Below are 20,280 nucleotides of genomic sequence, written 5' to 3'. Positions count from 1 at the left end.
GAATCATTAGTAGTATTTTGAAGTGTTTCATGGATGACGATCCGGTTTGCTTGGAGGCAGGTTGAGATCTCCTGCAAGAAGTACAGTGCCCAGAGCATGGACGCTTCCCCGTGGAGCCCACAGCAAAAGTTGCTTTATCTTTTCTGAGGCTAACGGGCTGAACATCAGACTCGTATCTTTGGTAACACCCAGGCACTGGGTTTTTTTTGTTACTACTAGGGTAAGGCAAGCCACACAGCTGTGTTTTCAGGCAAATGAATTTACAGAACTAGGGCTTAAAACTTAGTTTCTCCCTGTACCTTAGCTAGAGCTGTAACAGCCAGTGTTTCCAGCGCAAAAGTCCAGGCATAACAGGACAGCTGGCAACTGTCTTGAAAAATACAGTCATAGGTAAAAAGAGGCCATTTTTATGACGGCGTTTTAAAACAAATCTTCAGTTCAGTATGTTATAATGATATGCAATTTAAGTTTAAAAAATCAACCAATCAACATTGGAAAAGACCAGCATTTAGGTTGTCTGTGAGCTCTCATGAGCATGCATCATGGCACAATCTTTGCTCTCTGTAAGACATTTCAGTCTGTTACTCCCAGTATGTTGTGTTGTGGTTTTGAGCTTGAATCGTTGAGCAAGCAGCAGAGAGAATCCTTCTGTTTTTAGTTTCTATGGAACAATTGCAGGGGAAACACTGTCAAAGTCTGAGCTAGAACAAATCCACTGTAAAGTGAACTTAATAAGAACACAAGTTCTAGGCAAGCCTCTGTTGATCATGTGTTAATTATAGGGTTTCTTTTTTTTTATGATGCTCTTAATTGTGCTTGTTCGAATCTGTTTTGCTGTTACATGCATTGCCTCTGTCTTAAAGAATAAAAACTTTAGTTAATTATGATACAAAGCCTTCCAATCTGAGAAAGCCATAGAAACATTGCTTCCCAACCTTGTTCTGGAAAACCACAAAATCTGTCTCATGAGATTATCCTAAGTGAATAAATAAATTTTGACTTGAAACTAAAACAAAGGTTGGAAAATTTTGGCATCACTGACCCAAATTTTTAGTAGTTCAATGTCTGAAAATGGAAAAGTGCTGGAGCCTTTTACCAAATGCATCTAACTGAACCTTTTTGCAATGATATTCCCACTTTTTCAACCCTTGAGTATATTTATTAGTAGAAATGATATTTAATCTGTCATTCCCTTCCACAACCAACTGCTGTAGTAGAACAAAAATGAATGTTTACTAGATATTGCCAGACGATAATGAAAGAAAAAAATAAAATTAAATTGGAATACTGTGATTTCAAAAGCACAAACAGTTGATGCTAAAAGTAAAAAATCATCTTTCCCAAACATGGCACACATCAATTTAAATTTAATTAACAATAACAGCATCAATGCCATCTTGGTGCTCGTCAGAATATTGAACAGTTGTTGGCAGATGTCTGGAAATACAGCAGTAATTATGAACCTTTCCCTGTTGTATCAGTTCTATTTAACTCACTTTTAAAATGAAATCACACAGTTTATAGACTCTTCAGATCTATTCGGGTCTGTAGTCTATGGTGCACACGGGGCACAGCATACGCCAACCTGTTTTCTTAGATGAAATCTATGCAAGTCTAAAAATAACTCTATGAACATATGTGCTAAAGTACTTTGAGGTAACCTTTGTTTTCTCTCAACTTAGTGTAATAAATCAAAACCATAGAGCCAAGCACATGCTGTTGCAGCTCTTCTTGCACAGTCATACATCACGTCTCAGTGCGAGAAGGAAACTGCTGATATGTATATAATAAATAATCTGTAGAAAGTACTTATGGTAGGACTTTAAAAAGGGATGTAGTATTTGTGAGGAACTTAAGCTCCACCTCTTTAAAGAAAACATACTGAAAAAAGAGATGGCTGATAGGAGAGTAACTTTCTATAGAAATTTCTTACTGCTTTAAGGGCTTTACACTTACAGATCACCTGCTGGATGATTACTAACTGTTCATTATCTTGTGACTTGTGTTAAATGAGATCAAGGTCTGTTCACCAGAAGTCTGTCTCGGAGCACCTTGAATAATACATGGACCTCATTCACATTCTTGCGGGTTTTCTTCAAGGCCAAATAATTAGTGGTCAGAGCTGTTTTTATCATCTGAGGACTAAAGCATATTGGTATGAGGCTGAAGAAACATTGCTCTGTTTTGGCATGCCATGTGTGCTTTGTTCAGTGGAAAAAACTTTGTCAGGTTATTGCTCATGCTTATTAAATTGGCTCAAGCATTTAAAATGTGAAAGTAAATTTCTTGTGGAAAAAAACCTAAACTTGTGACTCTTAAAAAACCAAACAGCTATTCTGTTTAACAGTGAAGGACTGTGGATGCCAAAGGCAGGCTTTTGCTGATCGTTCTGACAGAAGAACTGGAGGGAAGGAGGAAGGGAAGAGGAAGCTGATGCTAACATCAGTGGTATAGAGAAGTGTCATGGGGGCAAAAGGAGGGGCAGTGCATGGAAGTTTAATATATGTGCAAAGCTAACAAAGGCAACATCCAAGCCTTCAAAGATCTGCATCTCCCTAATTAATGAGCGTTAGCAGATCTTAGAACAATAGCAACAGATAGTGCAGGAAGGGTGCTATCTGTTTTCTGGTTTGTGTGCCTTGTTTCTTGGCATGATAGAACTAAGTGGCAAGGTGTCATTCAAGTCCTCAGTTATTTCAGTGGGGTTTTGTCTGTCTGGAACTGCTTTAGGCTCCTGCAGTGTCCTTTCTGATAACACCATGTCTTTGTCACTTTTAAAAAAATCTAAATCTGCAATCTGACATTTTTCTGTGAGTGAGTGAAGGAGCAGTCATGTAACTTAGATTTATACCTTTTAGCTGGTTTGCCTCGAGGCAACTGAATGAGATACCACATTTCTTCTTAAATTTCTTAAAGACAGTGTTTGTTCTCAGTGTCTTTTTTTTGTTTTGTTGTGTTGTGTTTGTTTTTTTTTAATATGGTATTTTTATATTACTGTTGTGTTACTGTGGCCACTGTTGTTAGGAAGTATGGCTTATGCTGCTAAAATACAGGTAACTGAAAACATATCAAATTAAATTTTGGATAAAATGATTTCTAACAGTATGTAATAAATTTAAATAAAGGCATGATTTATAGGCCTTGTATAATGATCTGCCTGCAAATTAAAAGTTTTGGATCATGATGAATATTTTTGAGCAATGATGCTAAGTCTTTGGAGTAGACTGATTCAACAGCTCATTGTGTGGGATTGACATTGTGCAGGTTTTTTTGGCTTGCCTTCTGGTTGACTTCTTAATTATTTTCAATTCTTCTCCATATTTGGTTTTCAGATATCCCTAATATGTGTGGGCTGGGGTTTTTTTGTTTGTTTTTTTTTTTGGGTGTGTGTGTGTGTGTGTATTTTTTTAAAAGGTAGCAGGAAATAGCCCTAAACATTTGGCTACTGAGACCTCGTTTTTATAAACTTTTTAAAAAATTCTAAAATACAAGATTTCTTGTTACCGTGGTTATTATAATGTTAAGTGAAAATAGTCAGAGCTGAACAAGCTGTTCACATCACTTAGATTCTCACATTGACTCTGTTTCGGGTGTTTAGGGAGACTCCTTTGAGTGAATGACAGGTAACCAGTAATGATTAGTAATTAGCTGCCCACCGGTTGGTAGTAGCCCCCAACCAGCCCTTTCAAGTTGGTTTTCTTTTTCTTAGGCTTGATTCTGAGCTTAACGCACTTCTCCGCAGGTGGGGTTTGCCACTAGTCTGAATGACGAGGCCGGTGCCATGAGGCCAGGCCACAACAAAACCTGTGCATTTGATTGTGGCTTAGCGTGGTGCACAGAAAACATAAATATCGTGGCGTGAGACTGACTTTTCCCCTGTCTGTAATAGCAACTGAAAAGTGTCGGGAGAAGATCAGTCTTTTGTCTCACCAAGAACTTTGGCTGAAGGATTCAGCTTCTTTCACCAAGGCAAAACACCCCACCTGCTCTTGGGATTGATTTTCAGTGAGCCGTGGTCAGCATGCAAATGACAAGCCTATGGTGTAATAAGGATGGGGGAGGACTTTTAGCTTTATTTCTCACCTGTTGGAAAAGTTACTAGAAGGGAGATGGGAGTGAAGAACCCTAGTGCAGTCTCTTTGACAGCCCTGGTGCTGATCGCAGATGAAGAAGACAGGCCATCTCTATAGGGAGTACCAAAACTGGCAGGATTTTTTGTTTCCTATCAGAAGGTCACAACGTAGTGGGGTGATGTATTACACACAATGGCCATATGGCACCACTTGACAATACTGCTGTAATTAAAAATAACACCTGAACACTGTAAGATGACCATGGATTTCAGGAATATGTGCTTTTCAATCTATCCTATTTGCGAGCTTCCCATCAAGTTTCATCTGCTGACTACTTTCATTGAAAGATGAGCTATAATTTTTACAACATGTATTCTACAGTAAATTACTAGAAATACTAAAATACCAAATACAGAAGGTAAATAAACACATATCTTTTAACACAGCCAGTAATCCCTGTACTGTAAACTCTATCAAGCGTAGCAAGAGACAAGGTATTCCACTGGGAGTATTTAATCCCTTTCAAGATAACTTTCTCAGGTTAGACTTAAATGCAGCATGTAAAATGTTAATGCAAGTAATTCTGCTTTTATTCTCTGTGAGTTATTCAGTTCTGAGTATCTGCCATGCGTAGTCTGCAACTTCACAGAAGAATCTTATCTAACTACTTTGACAGTCAATCATTAGAAGCTTTAAGCAAGTATAAAGTGCTCAAGTACTGTAACTCAGCTGATTATGCTAACACAGCTCAAAAAGAAATATTTGTACTACAAAGGTTGTTAAGAAAAAGGTAGTTGTGTGTTATGAAGAAAGAGGTGTTTGCAAACTACAATCATGTCCAGTAAAGTAAATTATCATGCAAATGCCATAATATTGGAGTTGTCTTATGGTGATAATTGTCTTTGCCTCATCTGAAACATATGCTTCTTTCGAATGCTTGGGATGACATGAAGGTATAAAAACAAGTCATCCACAAACAGTCCTTTAAGAATCAAACAATCTCGCATAAGCGCTGCACAAAATGATTAAAAGAGTTAAATGATCCAAGACTTGACTTGGCAAAGGAAGAAATAGTTGAGTGGAACCAGAAGTGGTGCAGGCTGGGACCTGTGTTTCACCTTTCCTGTCTTATCCTCCATTTGTCTGCTCGTCTTTTTCTTCAGGACAGAGATCACCTACAACAGTGTGTGTGTTGTAGTACGTGACATTGCACACTGGGGTCTTGGGGCAGGGGGTGCATGTTAAATCATGCCCTTGCAGTAAGAATCAGAGTATAATAGAGTTAATAAGGGTGCTAAGAGGATATGGATGTCATCATGGTTTTTCTGTCTCTTGTAACAGTCATTTGTGTAACACAATGACAGGAACAATTTGGCATATAGAGTGCATGTGGATGGATAGATTTCCAGGAGAAAGATGTGAAGGGGAAAAAAAAAAAAAGGAAGAATGGAGAGAAATGTAGAAGGTTATAAAATGAGAACAGACCTGATACAAAGACTATTTCACATGGAAGGAAGAGTGACCTTGAAATTTTAATGAAATAATATTCAAAATATTTTCATATTGATACTCCGTATTGAGGATGGGCCAGCAGAGGAGGAGAGCGGTAGCAAGTTGGGGAAAGATTTCAAAAAGCAACAGATGCTTTGATCCACTTCCATGCTGTCCTGCTTTGAGCAACACAGGACTAATTTCTTTTGTAATGCTTGGGAAAACTGCACTTTTTGAAGACTCTAGTGTCTGAATTTGTGCAAATGTTTACTTTATAGCCAGCTATGGTATGCAGGTTTCAAGGTCTCAGTGTTTTTTGAGCTCGCTAGGTGCAGGGATAAGGAGGAATGAGACCTGGGCACTTGGCCCGGGCTGGCCAACAGGATTATTTCATACCATGAATGTTACATTCAATATAAATTACAAAGTTTGCTGTGAACTGGTCTCTCTTCCTTAATGGCTGCAATCCAGAGAACTTCTTTGCCCTGGTGCTGGATCCCTGAGGCCTTCCCTTCCTCCCGAAGCCATAGCACTGGCAGTGTGACATTTGCTGTCCACTGCTGGCAGTGCACAGCTTCCTACTGATGGAATTGGCTAAGTATAATCCTTGTATATTTTGTATATGTTGTCAGGATCAATATTAGTTCTTTAGTGCTATTAATATTAATCATCTAGTCTTATTCTATTAAATCTGTTTATATTTCAGCCCCTGGGTTTCCTTGTTTTTCCCCGATTCCCCTTCCTGGGTGGGGAGGGGTCATCGGGTGATAGAATAATTGCCTAAATGACAATAAATTGTTGTGGGTTTCTCAAACCGTAACACATGCCCAGTATCTTAAGTTTTACTTTGAATGCAGCATTGCACATGGCACGTGGCATGCTTATTTTAAAAGATTGTGGTCGTAATGACTTGTCTCAGAATAGGGAGCAAGCCTTTTGGGCAGCTTTTCAGACTTCCAGGGGTCTTCTGAGTCTGGCTATTTGAGGTGGCTCAGCAGTATGGACTGGTGATCGCTTAATACCACTCTCCATGCAAGCCTGCTGCAGTCAGCCCCACGACAGCAGGGTTCAGCTTGTTACGAAGGCAGAATGTATTTACCTTTCAGAACAAATGAAGATCTCAATCCTTTCAAAGGGCACCTAACTATGCATACTGCTCAGTGGCCTGCATCCAAGCCTGCCCCTGCTTCTCTGGAAGCATGACGACATTTTGGATAGTCAGCAGGAGACAGGCTTCAGCCTCAGAGAGCTGGAGAGGCTCCAGATATAAAGTATAGATCATATTGTTGTAAACTGAATTCAGTAGTCTACTAAAGATGTTATCTGTACACAAACCTTGTTTCCACTGCATCCTTAGCCTATTGCAAGAAATTTTCCTGTTCATTGTATACTGCATGTAGGTACTGGATTCAACTACCTGACTTCTATTTCTCGGGTGTCACCATACACAAATCTATGTATGCAGGCTCAGGTTTCTTTCTCAGTTCTAATTTCTCAGTATCTGAGTTTCTCTGAATAATTACACAAGGCAGCAAAAGGGGAAGAGGACATCACAACTCTGTTTCAGGGCTTTTTTCATTCAGACACTAACTAACTTGGATATATTTTCTGGACGCTCCTCATTATGCCATGACCCTCCATCTACTGTGCGTTTATGTTTCACTTAGTGATTTTATGTGGTGGTTGTCTTGATAACTGGAAGTAGATCTTCAGGAGCAGCTTAAAGGTAAGCAAAATTGCCAGAGGCATATGCAGTAATTGCTTTGTTCTTCAGAGAGCTTAAGAGAAGTGGCAGACACTTAAATGAGAATCTTCTTATCCAGGATTTCCTATGAAAGTCAGAGATGAAAAAAGGTGGTAAAATAGACAAGTTTCCTTTGAAAACCACTCAAAAATACTTCAGTACACAGTGTTATTACAAACCACTATTAGAAGTCATTTGCTAGGAGTGCATGAGTGAGCTGGAATTATTCCTCTTGGTAGCATCTACTATTCAAAAAATATTGGACAGTATTTGGGTGTGAAAAATTTATGAGGATATATAAGGAAATATGACAATATGATAAAACTGTAATAAGGGAGTGGCAACAGGGAGAGTAGTAAAGGGAGGAAAGGTCATAAAGAAGACATGGTGGTTTTTGTTTTTTCGTTGAAGTTTATAAGCCTCTCAAGGGACATGACAGAAGTGTACAAATTCCTTGAACCTCAGCATCAACCCTCTAGTACAAAAGCAGCAAGGTGTTCTTGTGAAAATGAGTTTTCAGTTGTGTAAATAAAGATCACATGGATGCGGTTTAGACCGGAGATGACTTCAGTGATGCAGTGTATGATAGCCTCTAAGGATCAGCAGACTGGAGGCTGTGAAGAGGTTAACAGCAGCCAAGAGAGGAGCAGAGACTGGAAACTTGTGTCAGGAAGCATAAATTCTCTTCTGAACTATGAAAAGCATGCAAGTTTTCTTCTGCAGTGTCAAAGAGAGGCCGTTAGGTGCTACCTGAATATAACGCAGTGTAAGGTGTTTGTGTCAGGCTGAAAGAGTCTTTAGTGATGGCTTTATAACTTTGGTGAGCTCAGTCTTCATTTGAAAAAGAAAAAAATTTGAGGATACACTGCAAACGTGATGTCACCAGTTTTTTGCACTGCAGCTACTCATCACGTAAGTTCCTGCAAATACTTTTCCTATCGCACTTCATCAAAACCATACACCCCATGAAAGAGGATGGTGTCATCTTACAAATTATGTAGTATGAAAAAACCTAATCCCAATGTCTAGATATGTTGGCCCTTGTTAAATACCCTTGTTTTATTTCAAGGTTTCTTTTCACTGTGTGAAAGAAAAAACTTTTTTCTAACTTTTTTCCTATTGTCTATATATTGATAGAGACACTCATAACATTATTGCCTTTCTAGGCACATGCTTTTGTGGTTTGACTTCTTTTGCCTTTTTTTTTTTTTTTTAATTATGCTTTGCCACTTGCTCTATGGCAGGGATTGGGTGTTACTAGCATTCGAAATTGCCTTCAGGAAATGTGCAAATTGCCTGAAGAGCAGGAGATAGATGTTGCATCCATTCCTTACTGTAATTGAGTAAGATAACAAGATCGCAGCCTCCACCTTGAGTGTCACTGGAAGGCAGCGCTGGGGGCTGGTGCGCTTTTCAGATGGCTCATGTAATTCTTGTGCATTTGAACGGCTTGTGCAAACGAGCAAGGGACAGGGCTGTGGGTGTCGGTGGACAACCAGTTGCTCAGCAAAACACGGGATGTACACTGGTACCAAGGGTGGGGTGAGAGCAAACTGGCGTGTTAAGTGTTCAGCAATGTTGGAGAGTCAGCGTGGGCTGGTGGAGGGGAGCTGGCCCATGACTCGGGAGACCTCATGCCTGTTTCTGGTTTCATCGCTGGTCTGTAGGGTATCTGTCACCTGCAAGTTGTTTTTCCTGCCTGTGCTGCTGCTTCTTTGGTAATTTATGTATCCTCTCTATTAAAAAGGAAGCTTTTGGAGGTATGGATTGTCACAGACTATGCATATACACAGTTCATTTGTGCTGTGCTGTCAGGTCCTGTGCTGCTGTTAGCTGTCAAAAATCCTGGAGGCTTTTAAACTGTCAAAACCTTTCAGTATTCCCCAGCAGAACATTTTGTTGTGGCCATTCCTGTTTCGGAGTTTCTGCCTGCTTCTTGCCATTCTCTGCAATTACTAGCTCTGCTGCACTTATTTTTTAACACATACAAAGCTCCCTCACAAATTTTTGCTTTATTGCTTCTCACCTGGTTTTTCTTGCTCCACTCCTCTTGGAAGTAGAAGTGTCTCCCTCCCCAGAGGCTCATTGCTCTGCTTGCTGCCTACTGCCGTGGCTCTTCTTTTGAAGGATTATCACAATTGACTAGTAGAAACCTTTTGGCTAGGAAGCAAATTAAAATGGTAGCCAAAGGCCACCCAGGGTATAAAGTCCTTTACGTTCTGGACACAGACATATCCAGATCCCAATGACAAAACCTGCTGTGTGGGGAAAGGAGCCATCGAGTCTGAGTTGAGATAATTTGATGGAAGTTGATCCAGTTGTTAATGGCCTTCCTCAAGGAAACTTAATTTGGGGACTGGTTGTTTCCTTCACTTGTGAAATGGAGTGTGGTGTGAAATGGAGTAGACAGAAAATAGGTAGGAGGATAAGAAGAAGATAGGAAAGGGTTTCAGCTCCAACTGGGCAGCCAGTTTTGATTTTGCTTTGAATTTTCTCTCTCTTTTTTTTTTTTTTTTCTCCTTAGGTTGGCTCGACTTTCCAGAAGCAGATTTTAGTCCAATCTTGAATTATTTGTAGCTTAAATATATTTTAGTTATCATCAGCTGCAGAAGTACATGGATGGCAAAAATAAATAAATGTATTTTAAGTTCACTGATAATGTAAATCCTGGGGGGTGGGGGTGGGGGAGCTATCTCATTTTGAGCGAGAACAAATTAGTTTTGAAATTTTTGCTGAACTGGAAATTTGAAAATAATTATCTTTTGGGTAGATGTGCAGTGTTTTGCTTTCAGGCTTTTAACACTTGATTTTAAAATGAATGGAAAGGAACTGTTGAAACAGCAAGAAACTTGTCTTAACAGCACAGCTATATGTTTGATACAGCACTGGAGTCTTAGAAGTCCTGTCTCTCTTGCTGGAAACTGTAACTCAGTGATTTCACCTGAAGTGGAGAGTACCTCAGGAAATTTTAGTTTCCAGTTATAATGACACTTGTTAGCTATTTGAGTGACTGCTCTCTCCATTTGATGCTTAATGCTTCCTGAGAGAGTTCAGGGACAAAGGTGAGAGGGGTGAGGTTTATTATTGTTGTTGTTATGGGTCTGCCCAGTGTGGAATCTGATTCTTTCCTTAGCTGATCAAACTCTCTGCTGTGACAGTTCGGGCTTCTAAGGGAAATGCGCCTGATGACAAAAGTATTGTATAAGCAGACAAGCAGAAAACTACCTGCGGGTTGGAAATTTGTGTTCCGGTCCCCACAGCACGTTGCTTCAAAAGTGAGAGGCAAGGAATTACTGAAGGAAAGAAAATATGAGGTTGTTAATAACACCCAACTGTTAGAAACCCATCTGAAAACAGTTTTAAGAATCATGTGGAAAAGTCTACTCTGGCAGTGAGTTGACTGTATGTGTAGAGGAAAGAGAGATTACTAGAGGAGAGAGAGATTACTTACATATTATAAGGCCTTAGTTGGCAGCCATCTGAGTGAAGTATTCTGTTTGGCGTATAAAAAATGTCCCTCCATAGACAATGGGTTAATATAACTTTTCAGGTCTCCTCAAAAAGTTGCTTCTTATAGAGTGAGCTGGTTATGACTCCTGTAAAAGACGAAAAATGCATGTTCCCGCTTGGACCAGAAGATAAGATGAAAGTGGTATCTGTGATGCACAGGCTGGCTTTGCTTGCAGAGTGAACGCATCCTTCCTTGACCTTCAAACACCCAGCTAATTGAAAGCACTTGCAGAAAGAAAATGGTCTTTTCACAATAGATCAAGCGAGGATGGCAAGTATTTTTCGTTCACTCTGTAGTGGTTACTAATGGAAAAATAACAGCTCAAAATAATTTTTTAAAATGCTTGGATAGAAAAAGCGTAACAAAGAAGGACCTATGCATTTATTGAGGTAGTATGAGTAAAGTACACATTATCAAGATACCTGAGCTAGAGTGGTTCAAAGCTGGAATTTCTGTTCTATGGGAAACCTGGGGAGTTGGTGTTTGAGCTGCATCTGAAGCAAACAGCAGATTTTTTTGAAAGCTTTTCAAAACCTTTTCTTGTTTAGTTATTTGAAATGAAAGTATTTACTAATGTGCATATGACATAGTTTCTGAAACTTTAAAGCTGAATTCCCAAAGTCCTTGAGATTAGGAATTAAGGTATAGAGTTCCTTAATAAACATGGCCCAAATTTCCAGTGCCCCCACAGTTTGGTATCACAAAAGTGAAAATATGCAGTACTCTGTACAAGAGTCTGCCCTGGAAAAGCAGACTTGGAAAGCCCAAAGGCTATTAGGTTAATTGTCTAATAACTATCTATATTTTGTTAAATATCAATGGCAACTTAGATATTTTTAGAAGGCATTTCAGGTTCAATAATTCCAAATTTTCCAGTTAAATCTGTTTCATCTGAAAATTCCCAGTGAGCTGTACTCAGCATACTTCTGTAGCATTTGACTTTGTCAGAACTTCACATTTTATGAGTTCATAAAATAAATTGCTGTATCTATCTTTATTGGTGTACAACTTTTAGCCCACTAGTTTGAGTGGAAATCTAATTCTGGTAGTTTTGAAAGTTGCACGTGATACTTCTGAGGCACATCAATATCAACATTAGTTCAGCCTTGCACCCTAAAGAATTACAAGTAGGAAACTGAAGATGTCAATTTTCTCATTATCTGAAGCAGAGGCTATGTTAGCTTTAATATGGAAATCTTAAAGCCTGTTGATGGATAGTGATGCTCCCTCTTTAGTGAGCTGGAGAATGTACCGTTAAGCAACTTTTTTCTTACGGGCAACAACCAATGAGAAGGAGAAAAATGCACTGAAGGTATGGAACACAATAACCCAGGATTTAGGAGAAAAGGTAGAAAACCCACAAAAGCACTTTTAGGAACATGTAAGCTAACAAACTGGGATGCGAATTAAGCTTGACAATAGTCTAATAGACATGGATTCCCCCTGAGGAGCTCCAAGTGGCCTGCAGGTCTCTCTCATTCTTGCACTGTTTTGTGGCAGGCATTTTTACTATGGCAAGTTGGGCTTTTCACAGGAGGAAGATAATTCCTCTGAAGACTTCAAAAAAGCACTCTAATATAGATTTAATACATGGACTTTGTGCCTTTTCAAGGGGAATAAATGCCTTACAACTATTTGAAAATACAAAACACAAATAATAAAGAAAAAATACTAAAAATAGATTATAAATAGGATTTTCCTGAAATGAAATCGAAGCTGAACACCAGAAATAATATTTCCTTATGGTAACCACTAATAGGCAGTAGCATAATTCAAGTGATAATAGAAGAGCAGTTATTATGGATGCCCATAAAAGCATTCTGTCTCACATTTAGGTCATTTACACTGTGGTGCTGACATTTATATGGCAGAACTTATGCAGAAAAACAAGACAAAGTCACAAGACCAAAAAAACTATGACCTGGGGGGTAGAAGCCTTTCTTACGTTCTGATGTACCCTAAACCACTAGGAAACTTGCAGCAGGTCCTGATTTTCTGTCATTGCCTCCCTGCAGTTTGATTTTTGTTAGAGATGCTAACAAGAGAAGAATTCAGTGCTGAAAACTTAAGCCCTGAGGTTCATCTTGTATCACAGAGAGCCCTTGTATCCATCCCAGCTTCAGGGTAATGCCTACAGATTGCTGTTGATCCTTATGGTTAGTAGGCTCTCGCAACTCTCTTCCTGGGTGGTGCTGATTCTTTCCCCTCCCTTGCAGTTAGTCTCTGGCTTTGGTGGTTATTTTATGGGTTTTTCTTGTTAAATGTTTCCCAGCCGGGCAATGAATCATCCTGTGCCGCTTTGTTCTGCTTTCCACTGTTCTGAGGGCTTGTTTATTTATTAATAAGAACAATAACAAACAGAAATGCATGGCTTTTTCATAGTCGTTATTTGCAAAGCACATTGCTCCAGGCTACCTTGCACCTGTGTCGTAAATTAAGTCTGTAACAGACACTTAACATACATACAATGAATAATAAAACTAGTGTTTGCTTGGCCTCAAATTAAAAATAATATATTTACACTCTTTGTCGATCGGCAACTTTAATATTTGGCTGAAGTTCTGAATAGGACAACGAAATTCTTATATGTTACACTTAAGCCATTTATTTTATGCTGATGTTACTCACATGACAGAATTTACGCAAGATAAAACAAAAGAAGCTCAGGATCAGAAGAGCTGTCCCTGCAGAGAGGAAAAAGGTTATTTCTAAGTCACCGCATTCTGGTTTAAACCAAACAAAGGTAGAAAGTGAAAATGGATTCACATCAATATTAAGAATTAAGAGTTCACTTAGGAAAGTTCAGGCTGGATGAAATTCATAGCCTGGCTGGAGAACTACAATAAAACTGTAGTTAAGGAAAAAAAGATTGGTTTCTGCAACTGACATTTATGACTGCAAAAAACAAAATTAAATGCTCTTCTACACTGCAGAACTCAGCTTCGAGCTGGCAAGGGACCCTAGAAATATTGGGAACTTGTCATAAACTCTCTAGGCTAGACTTGGATATGGCTGGAAAGTTCGGTGCTGTTATTAGTGTGAGAGAGAGAGAGAACTGGGAACTGTTTCATTGTGGGAAACTTTCACTTCTCAAGTATAGTTTGGAGAACAAATGCCACTAACAGTGGTTGGCAAAAAACACACTGGAGAGGTGACAGCTGGCAGATTTAATCACCAAATGGTCTCTGAAAGAACAAGAGGAAGGTCCTGTATCATGTCTATTTTAGACTTTTAGCAGGGGCATTGCAGAAGGTAACCTTGGACCAACTGACCACATACAGAGAGTTTAAATTAAATGGAAAATCAAAGTCTGAAAGGATATGCATATGACAGTCTGAAGTTAGTTGAACCTAAGTTGCTCAAGGGTATGAATACTGAGGAGGCTTTGCTTTTCTTTAAATCAAAGATAGAACAAAATATCTAGACTCCATGTTCCTAGAAAGAAGATAATGTTTTTGGAGACAGGCTCCAGTATTGATGTCATTCATTCACACAAGAAATTGGGACTGTGTTAGCCTGTTCAGCATCATCTGGCAAAACAGATAAACAGTGAATTATCCAACTCTGTTAACAGTATTGGATTTATTCAGATTGTAAACATGAAGGTTGGCTGTAAATAACTGTAAAAGACTGACTTCATTGCTGCTGATTTGGGAAGAACCTGTTCCCATTCCCAAAGCTGCCAGCTTTTTCCTTACCCAGGTGAATGCCTTGGTGTATATTAACTCATATGAAGGTTATGCTCAGAGGCAACATTGAATCATAGAATTATTTAGGTTGGAAAAGACCTTTGAGATTATCAAGTCCAACCATTAACTTGGCACTGCCAACTCAACCACTAAACCATGTCCCTCAGCACCACATCTACGCGTCTTTTAAATACCTCCAGGGACGGTGACTCAACCACTGGGCAATCCATTCCAATGCTTGACAACCCTTTCAGTGGAGAAATTTTTCCTAATACTCAATCCTTTCCTGGCACAACTTGAGGCCATTTCCTTTTGTCCTATCACCTGTTACTTGGGAGAAGAGGTCGACCCCCACCTCGCTACCACCTTCTTTCAGGTACTTGTAGAGAGCGATAAGGTCTCCCCTGAACCTCCTTTTCTCCAGACTAACAACCCCAGTTTCCTCAGCTGCTCCTCATAAGACTTGTTGTGCTGATTTCACGTGGGATAGAGTTAATTTTCTTTCTAGTCTTTGTTGTGTTTCAGATTTGGTATGAAAGGAATGTCAATGATGCATATTGTTTTAGTTGTTGCTTGTTGATATTTATAGTATTCAAGGACTTTTTCAGCTTCTATGGGAAGCTGAAAAAGGATTGTAGACAGAACAGTGGAATGGCCAATGGAATATTCCTTACCATAGACATCATGCTCAGTATATAAATGGGGGTTGGCTGGAGGGTGGGAATCCACGATCACTGCTGGGGTTGGGCTGGGCAAAGAATTCACCAGGTGGTGAAGGTGGCTTGTGTCTTGTATATTCTTTTACCGTTATTGTTATTTTCATGTCCCATTATTGTTCTGTTAAACTGTCTTTTTCTCAACCCATGAGGTTTTCTTCCCCTTTCCCTCCTCCTTCTCTCTACCCTTCTGGGGGGTGAAGGGGAAGTGAGTGAGTGGCTGCATGGTCCTAGCTGCTGGCTGGGGTGTTAAACCATGTCACTTGGGCTCTAGACCCCTCACCAGCTTCGTTGCACTTCTCTGAACATGCTCCAGCACCTCAATGTCTTTATTGTAGCGAGGGGCCCAAAACTGAACACAGTATTTGAGGTGTGGCCTCACCAGTGCCAAGTACGGGGGGACAATCACTTCCCTAGTCCTGCTGGCTATACAGTTTCTGATACAAGCCAGGATGCTGTTGGCCTTCTTGGCCACTTGGGCACACTGCTGGCTCATATTCAGCCGGCTGTCGACCAACACCCCCATGTGCTTTTCCACCGGGCAGCTTTCCAGCCCCACTTTCCCAAGCCTGTAGCATTTCATGGGGTTGTTGTGACCCAAGCGCAGGACCCGGCACTTGGCCTCATTGAATCTCAGACAATTTGTTTTGATCCATCAATCCAGTCTGTCCAGATCCCTCTGTAGAGCCTTCCTTCCCTCAAGCAGATCTATACTCCCACCCAGCTTGGTGTCATCTGCAAACTTACTGAGGGTGCACTCGACCAGATCATTGATAAAGATATTAAACATAACTGGCCCCAATACCAGGCCCTGGGGAACACCACTTGTGACTGGCCACTAACTGGATTTGTCTCCATTCACCATGGCCCTGCCATCCAGCCATTTTTTTACCTAGTGAAGAGGATGCCCATCCAAGCCACGAGCAGCCAGTTTCTCTGGGAGAATGCTATGGGAAAAGGCATCAAAGGCCTTACTAAAGTCCAGATAAACAACATCCACAGCCTTTCCCTCATCCACTAAGTGGGTCACCTTGTCATAGAAGGAGATCAGGTTAGTCAAGCAGAACCTGCCTTTCATAAACCCATGCTGACTGGGCCTGATCGCCTGGTTGTCCTGTATGTGCTGTGTGATGATACTCAGGATGATCTGCTCCATGATCTTCCCTGCCAGCAAGGTCAGACTGACAGGCCTGTAATTCCCCTGATCCTCCTTCTGGCCCTTCTTGTAGATGGGTGTCACGTTTGCTAACCTCGAGGCAACCGAGACCTCCCCAGTTAGCGAGGACTGCTGATAAATGATGGGAAGTGGCTTGGTGAGCGCTTCCACCAGCTCCCTCAGTACCTTGGGTGGGTTCCACCCGACCCCATAGACTTGTGTGTGTCTAAGTGGTGTAGCAGGTTGCTAACCATTTCCCCTTGGATTATGGGGGCTTCATTCTGCTTCCCATCCCTGTCTTGCAGCTCAGGGGGCTGTGTACCCAGAGAATAACTGGTCTTACTACTAAACACTGAAGCAAAGAAGGCATTAAGTACCTCAGCCTTTTTGTCATCTTTTGTCACTATGTTTCCCCCTGCATCCAGTAAAGGATGGAAATTCTGCTTAGCCCTCCTTCTGTTGCTGATGTATTTATAGAAACTTTTTTTTATTGTCTTTTATGGGAGTAGCCAGATTAAGTTCGAGTTGGGTTTTGGCCTTTTTAATTTTCTCCCTGCATAACCTCATGACATCCTCTTTTCTTTTTTCCAAACTTGTTTAATTTTGATTGCAGTGTTTCCCAACCTGTAGTTTGTGTCTGCTTTCTGATAGGGCCTGGGGTCTTTTTGCTACTGCTTGCACGACAACGGGGGGGGAAAGGTACTGAAGAGGGAGAAAGTGCAGGATATGAAATGTCTCTCAAGGACTTGACTGTCTTTGCTTGGAAGGCTGACTGTAGCAGCAGTGACGCTTGGGCAGCTGTATGTGCAGGGTCAGCAGATGTGCCGTGCATTGCTAGGACAAATTGCCTACCTTCTTGCCTCTGAAAATACCTGACTGAGGCAAAGGTTATCCTCACAGGCACTAAAATGCACAGGTATTGTCCAGATGTGATTTTTATGTCTGATAGCAGGTTAAGGAAAAGGGCTGCTCCTCTGCTCTTCTAACCTGGGATTGCAGGTGCGATACAAACCTTACCCAAGTCCTTCAGAGGCTACATTTTTTTCCACCTTGCCCACATGAAAAGGCTAATTAATTCTCAAACTGGCTGGCATAATTCAAGCACCTGCTCTCAGACACTTAACAAGCACAGTACAGAAACTCCTGTACTATATAACTCAGACCACAGACAACCCTCCCCTATGTCTTGTTTTTAGGTAACGTATTTTTGTACAAAGCATAGTGCTGGGAATCCTTTGGTGTTGGTGCTTGGGAACACTTTCTGCTTTCTGGTGAGTGGGGCAGGCGAGGAGGTGCCTCCAGGCTGGGCAGAGGGGTCCATGCCCAGGCAGCGAGAGGCTCTGCTCCTGCCTCCCCACAAGCCGTTGTGAGACCTTGGATAAATTTTTCATGCTCCTATTTCTCCTTTTTGTGATACTCTTTTGTTTTGTTAGGCTGAAAGCTCTCTGAGTTTTGTATTGTCCCTGTATACTGTGGTGAATACAACAGATCCCTGAAATCTTTTTGGCACTCCAGTTTCTACCGCGATGTGAATAATTGCTAAACTAAGCTCCATATGATGCCATTATTTTTCAAATACAATTTTCTTATTGAAGCAAAGTGCAACCGATGCTTCAAAAGACTTGTGTGCTGGGGCTCTAGTGAGGATATTGTCAGATGTCCCTGAGAGTTTTTCAATTCTCCTGTTTCATTTTTTTGCTGGTAAGCAGCTATATAGACACAAGCTTTTCATAACAGCTGGTTGCCGAAAGGCTCTGTTCTTATCAATGATTCAAACAATACTTATGTTTGCATACTGGTTTGCATCAGAAATAGGCAGCTTCTCGCCTTAGATGCTCTATACTTGTCATATTGCTGCTGTTTATTGAGATAATTTGGTCCTAAAAGCGATTATTAATGATATTAAAAAAAAGTATAACGTTTTACAAAAGACTTCAGTAATTTTCTTTTTTTTTTTTAAAAAAAAAAAAATGCTTTGCCTGTTGTTAGAGACGTGGTGAATAAGGAAGATTTGCCTTGTCTCTGATATGGTAGAAGTGCCAGTAGGTATTAGTACACTGCATACATACATTCATCAGAGATTCTGTGGCACAACCTGTAGTGCAAACTGGTAATATTCTAGTGGGAAAAATAAGCAGATGATCGCATGTTTTTAAACCCGCAATAGCTGCTTGTCAAGCATCACCCAGTAATATTTAAAAATACTATTATGAGATAGTGTAGCATTCAGAGAATGTGTGTTGGGTTTTTTTTTTTCCCCACATCTATTAGATTTCATTGCAAACAAAGGGGCAGAAGACAACTTTGCCATTTGCTTTTGGAAAACAATTTCAGACTGATGTGAGTGAGAAGAAAATATTTCCATTTGTGTGGCTATAGTTTTCCCTTCCTATAAGTGAGTCTAACACAAGAAACCCATACATTTTTCACATACTAGAGGCTTTAAAATTCTGTTTAACAGCCATTTGCATAGTTGCCAAAACAATGTTGAAATTTTCCTAGTAAGAATGTGAGCGGTATTTCTGTGGATCAGTACTGTGTAGGGGAGGAAAAAAGTCCAGCAACACTAGATATATGTGATAAATTACAACATCACCGAAGGAAACTCAGGAAGTAAATGATTGACAGTGTTGGCCTTTAAGAAGGCATAATTAGTCTGTAAAGTGACCACCTACTGAGACTTGTGGTTCCAATTTGTCTCATGGTGCTGCTGGTTTTGTCCTGTGTCTGACTGCAGAGTCAAAAAGAAACCAGTGTGTGGGATTTGATTGTTTGTACATAGGGTGGTTAACGCTGTTGTGTTTTTTTTTCTTCTTGAAGGAAGCTTTGATTTTTAGAACATGAAGCAAAATCTTTAAGGCGCCTTATGAAGAAAAAATTCTCTAAATATGTGGATTTTAAGTGACTACACAGGTATCGTGTTTTATTAGGGGAAGCAAAGGAAGAAGTAGTCCATCTAATTGCATAAAGAGATCAGAGATAGAAGATACTAAAAATAAGGAATTGGAATAGTTAGGCCAGGGCAGGGTGAATGCATACGTATAACATCACCCACTACGTATAAAATGCGAAATTCAGGTGCAGATAAGATAGACTTACATATTTGGAAATTTGCGCTGACTGTCCTAAATTCTTACAATGTGGTGACTGTTAAATGTGAATGCTTCAGAGTTTTTAGTTTAAAAGGATCCTTTGTCTTTGCTTGTTTCCCTAATAAATCTTCTGCTTTTTTATTTACTTAATGCTTCCACTATTGTTTTGTAAGACCCTAGGGTTCATCTGTGCAAACTCTAGTTTTGCCTGTTTCTGAGCATTTTCTTTATGATGCTTGTGATGTTTGAGTGTCCTTAATGCAGTAGTTCCTACAGCTGTGAATTACAACAGTGTTAAGTAACTCTTTTGCACTACTCTGTCCCTTACATTTTGGGGAAAAACAACTGTAATAGGTTGAAAGCAAGTAAAAAATAGTTCTCCTAAGTTGTAACTTCTAGGGACCATATCAGAGTATTTTGCATATGTGAGGTTGAAACACAACATCTAGGGTAAGAAAATCAGAAAACAGGAAACGTGTTTCTTTTCAATGCTCCTCATAAACCAATTAATGGAAGCATTTATTCTATGTGAGATTATTTGTGTTGACATTTTATCCTATGGTTAGATAAATACCAGCCATTTACCATTGTAATACATCATTTGTACAGTTTGGTGTCATTGAAGATAAAGATCTTTACTATTTTTTTTTTCTACCTTGCCTCTGTTGTGCTGGGCTGTTTCTTGGTCATGTGTAAGACCTTTGGATTTACGATGGCAAAATATTAACAGGTTCCTGAAGAGCTGTTGAAAGAGAATAAATTCATGTGTTAATCTCTTGTACATAAATGCCAAAACTTAAAACACACC

This window comes from Charadrius vociferus, unplaced genomic scaffold (assembly GCF_000708025.1).
Source record: "Charadrius vociferus isolate BGI_N301 unplaced genomic scaffold, ASM70802v2 scaffold217, whole genome shotgun sequence".
Taxonomy (NCBI): Eukaryota; Metazoa; Chordata; class Aves; order Charadriiformes; family Charadriidae; genus Charadrius; species Charadrius vociferus.
The sequence above is the reverse complement of the archived record's forward strand: the minus strand, read 5'-3'. Positions refer to the sequence as shown.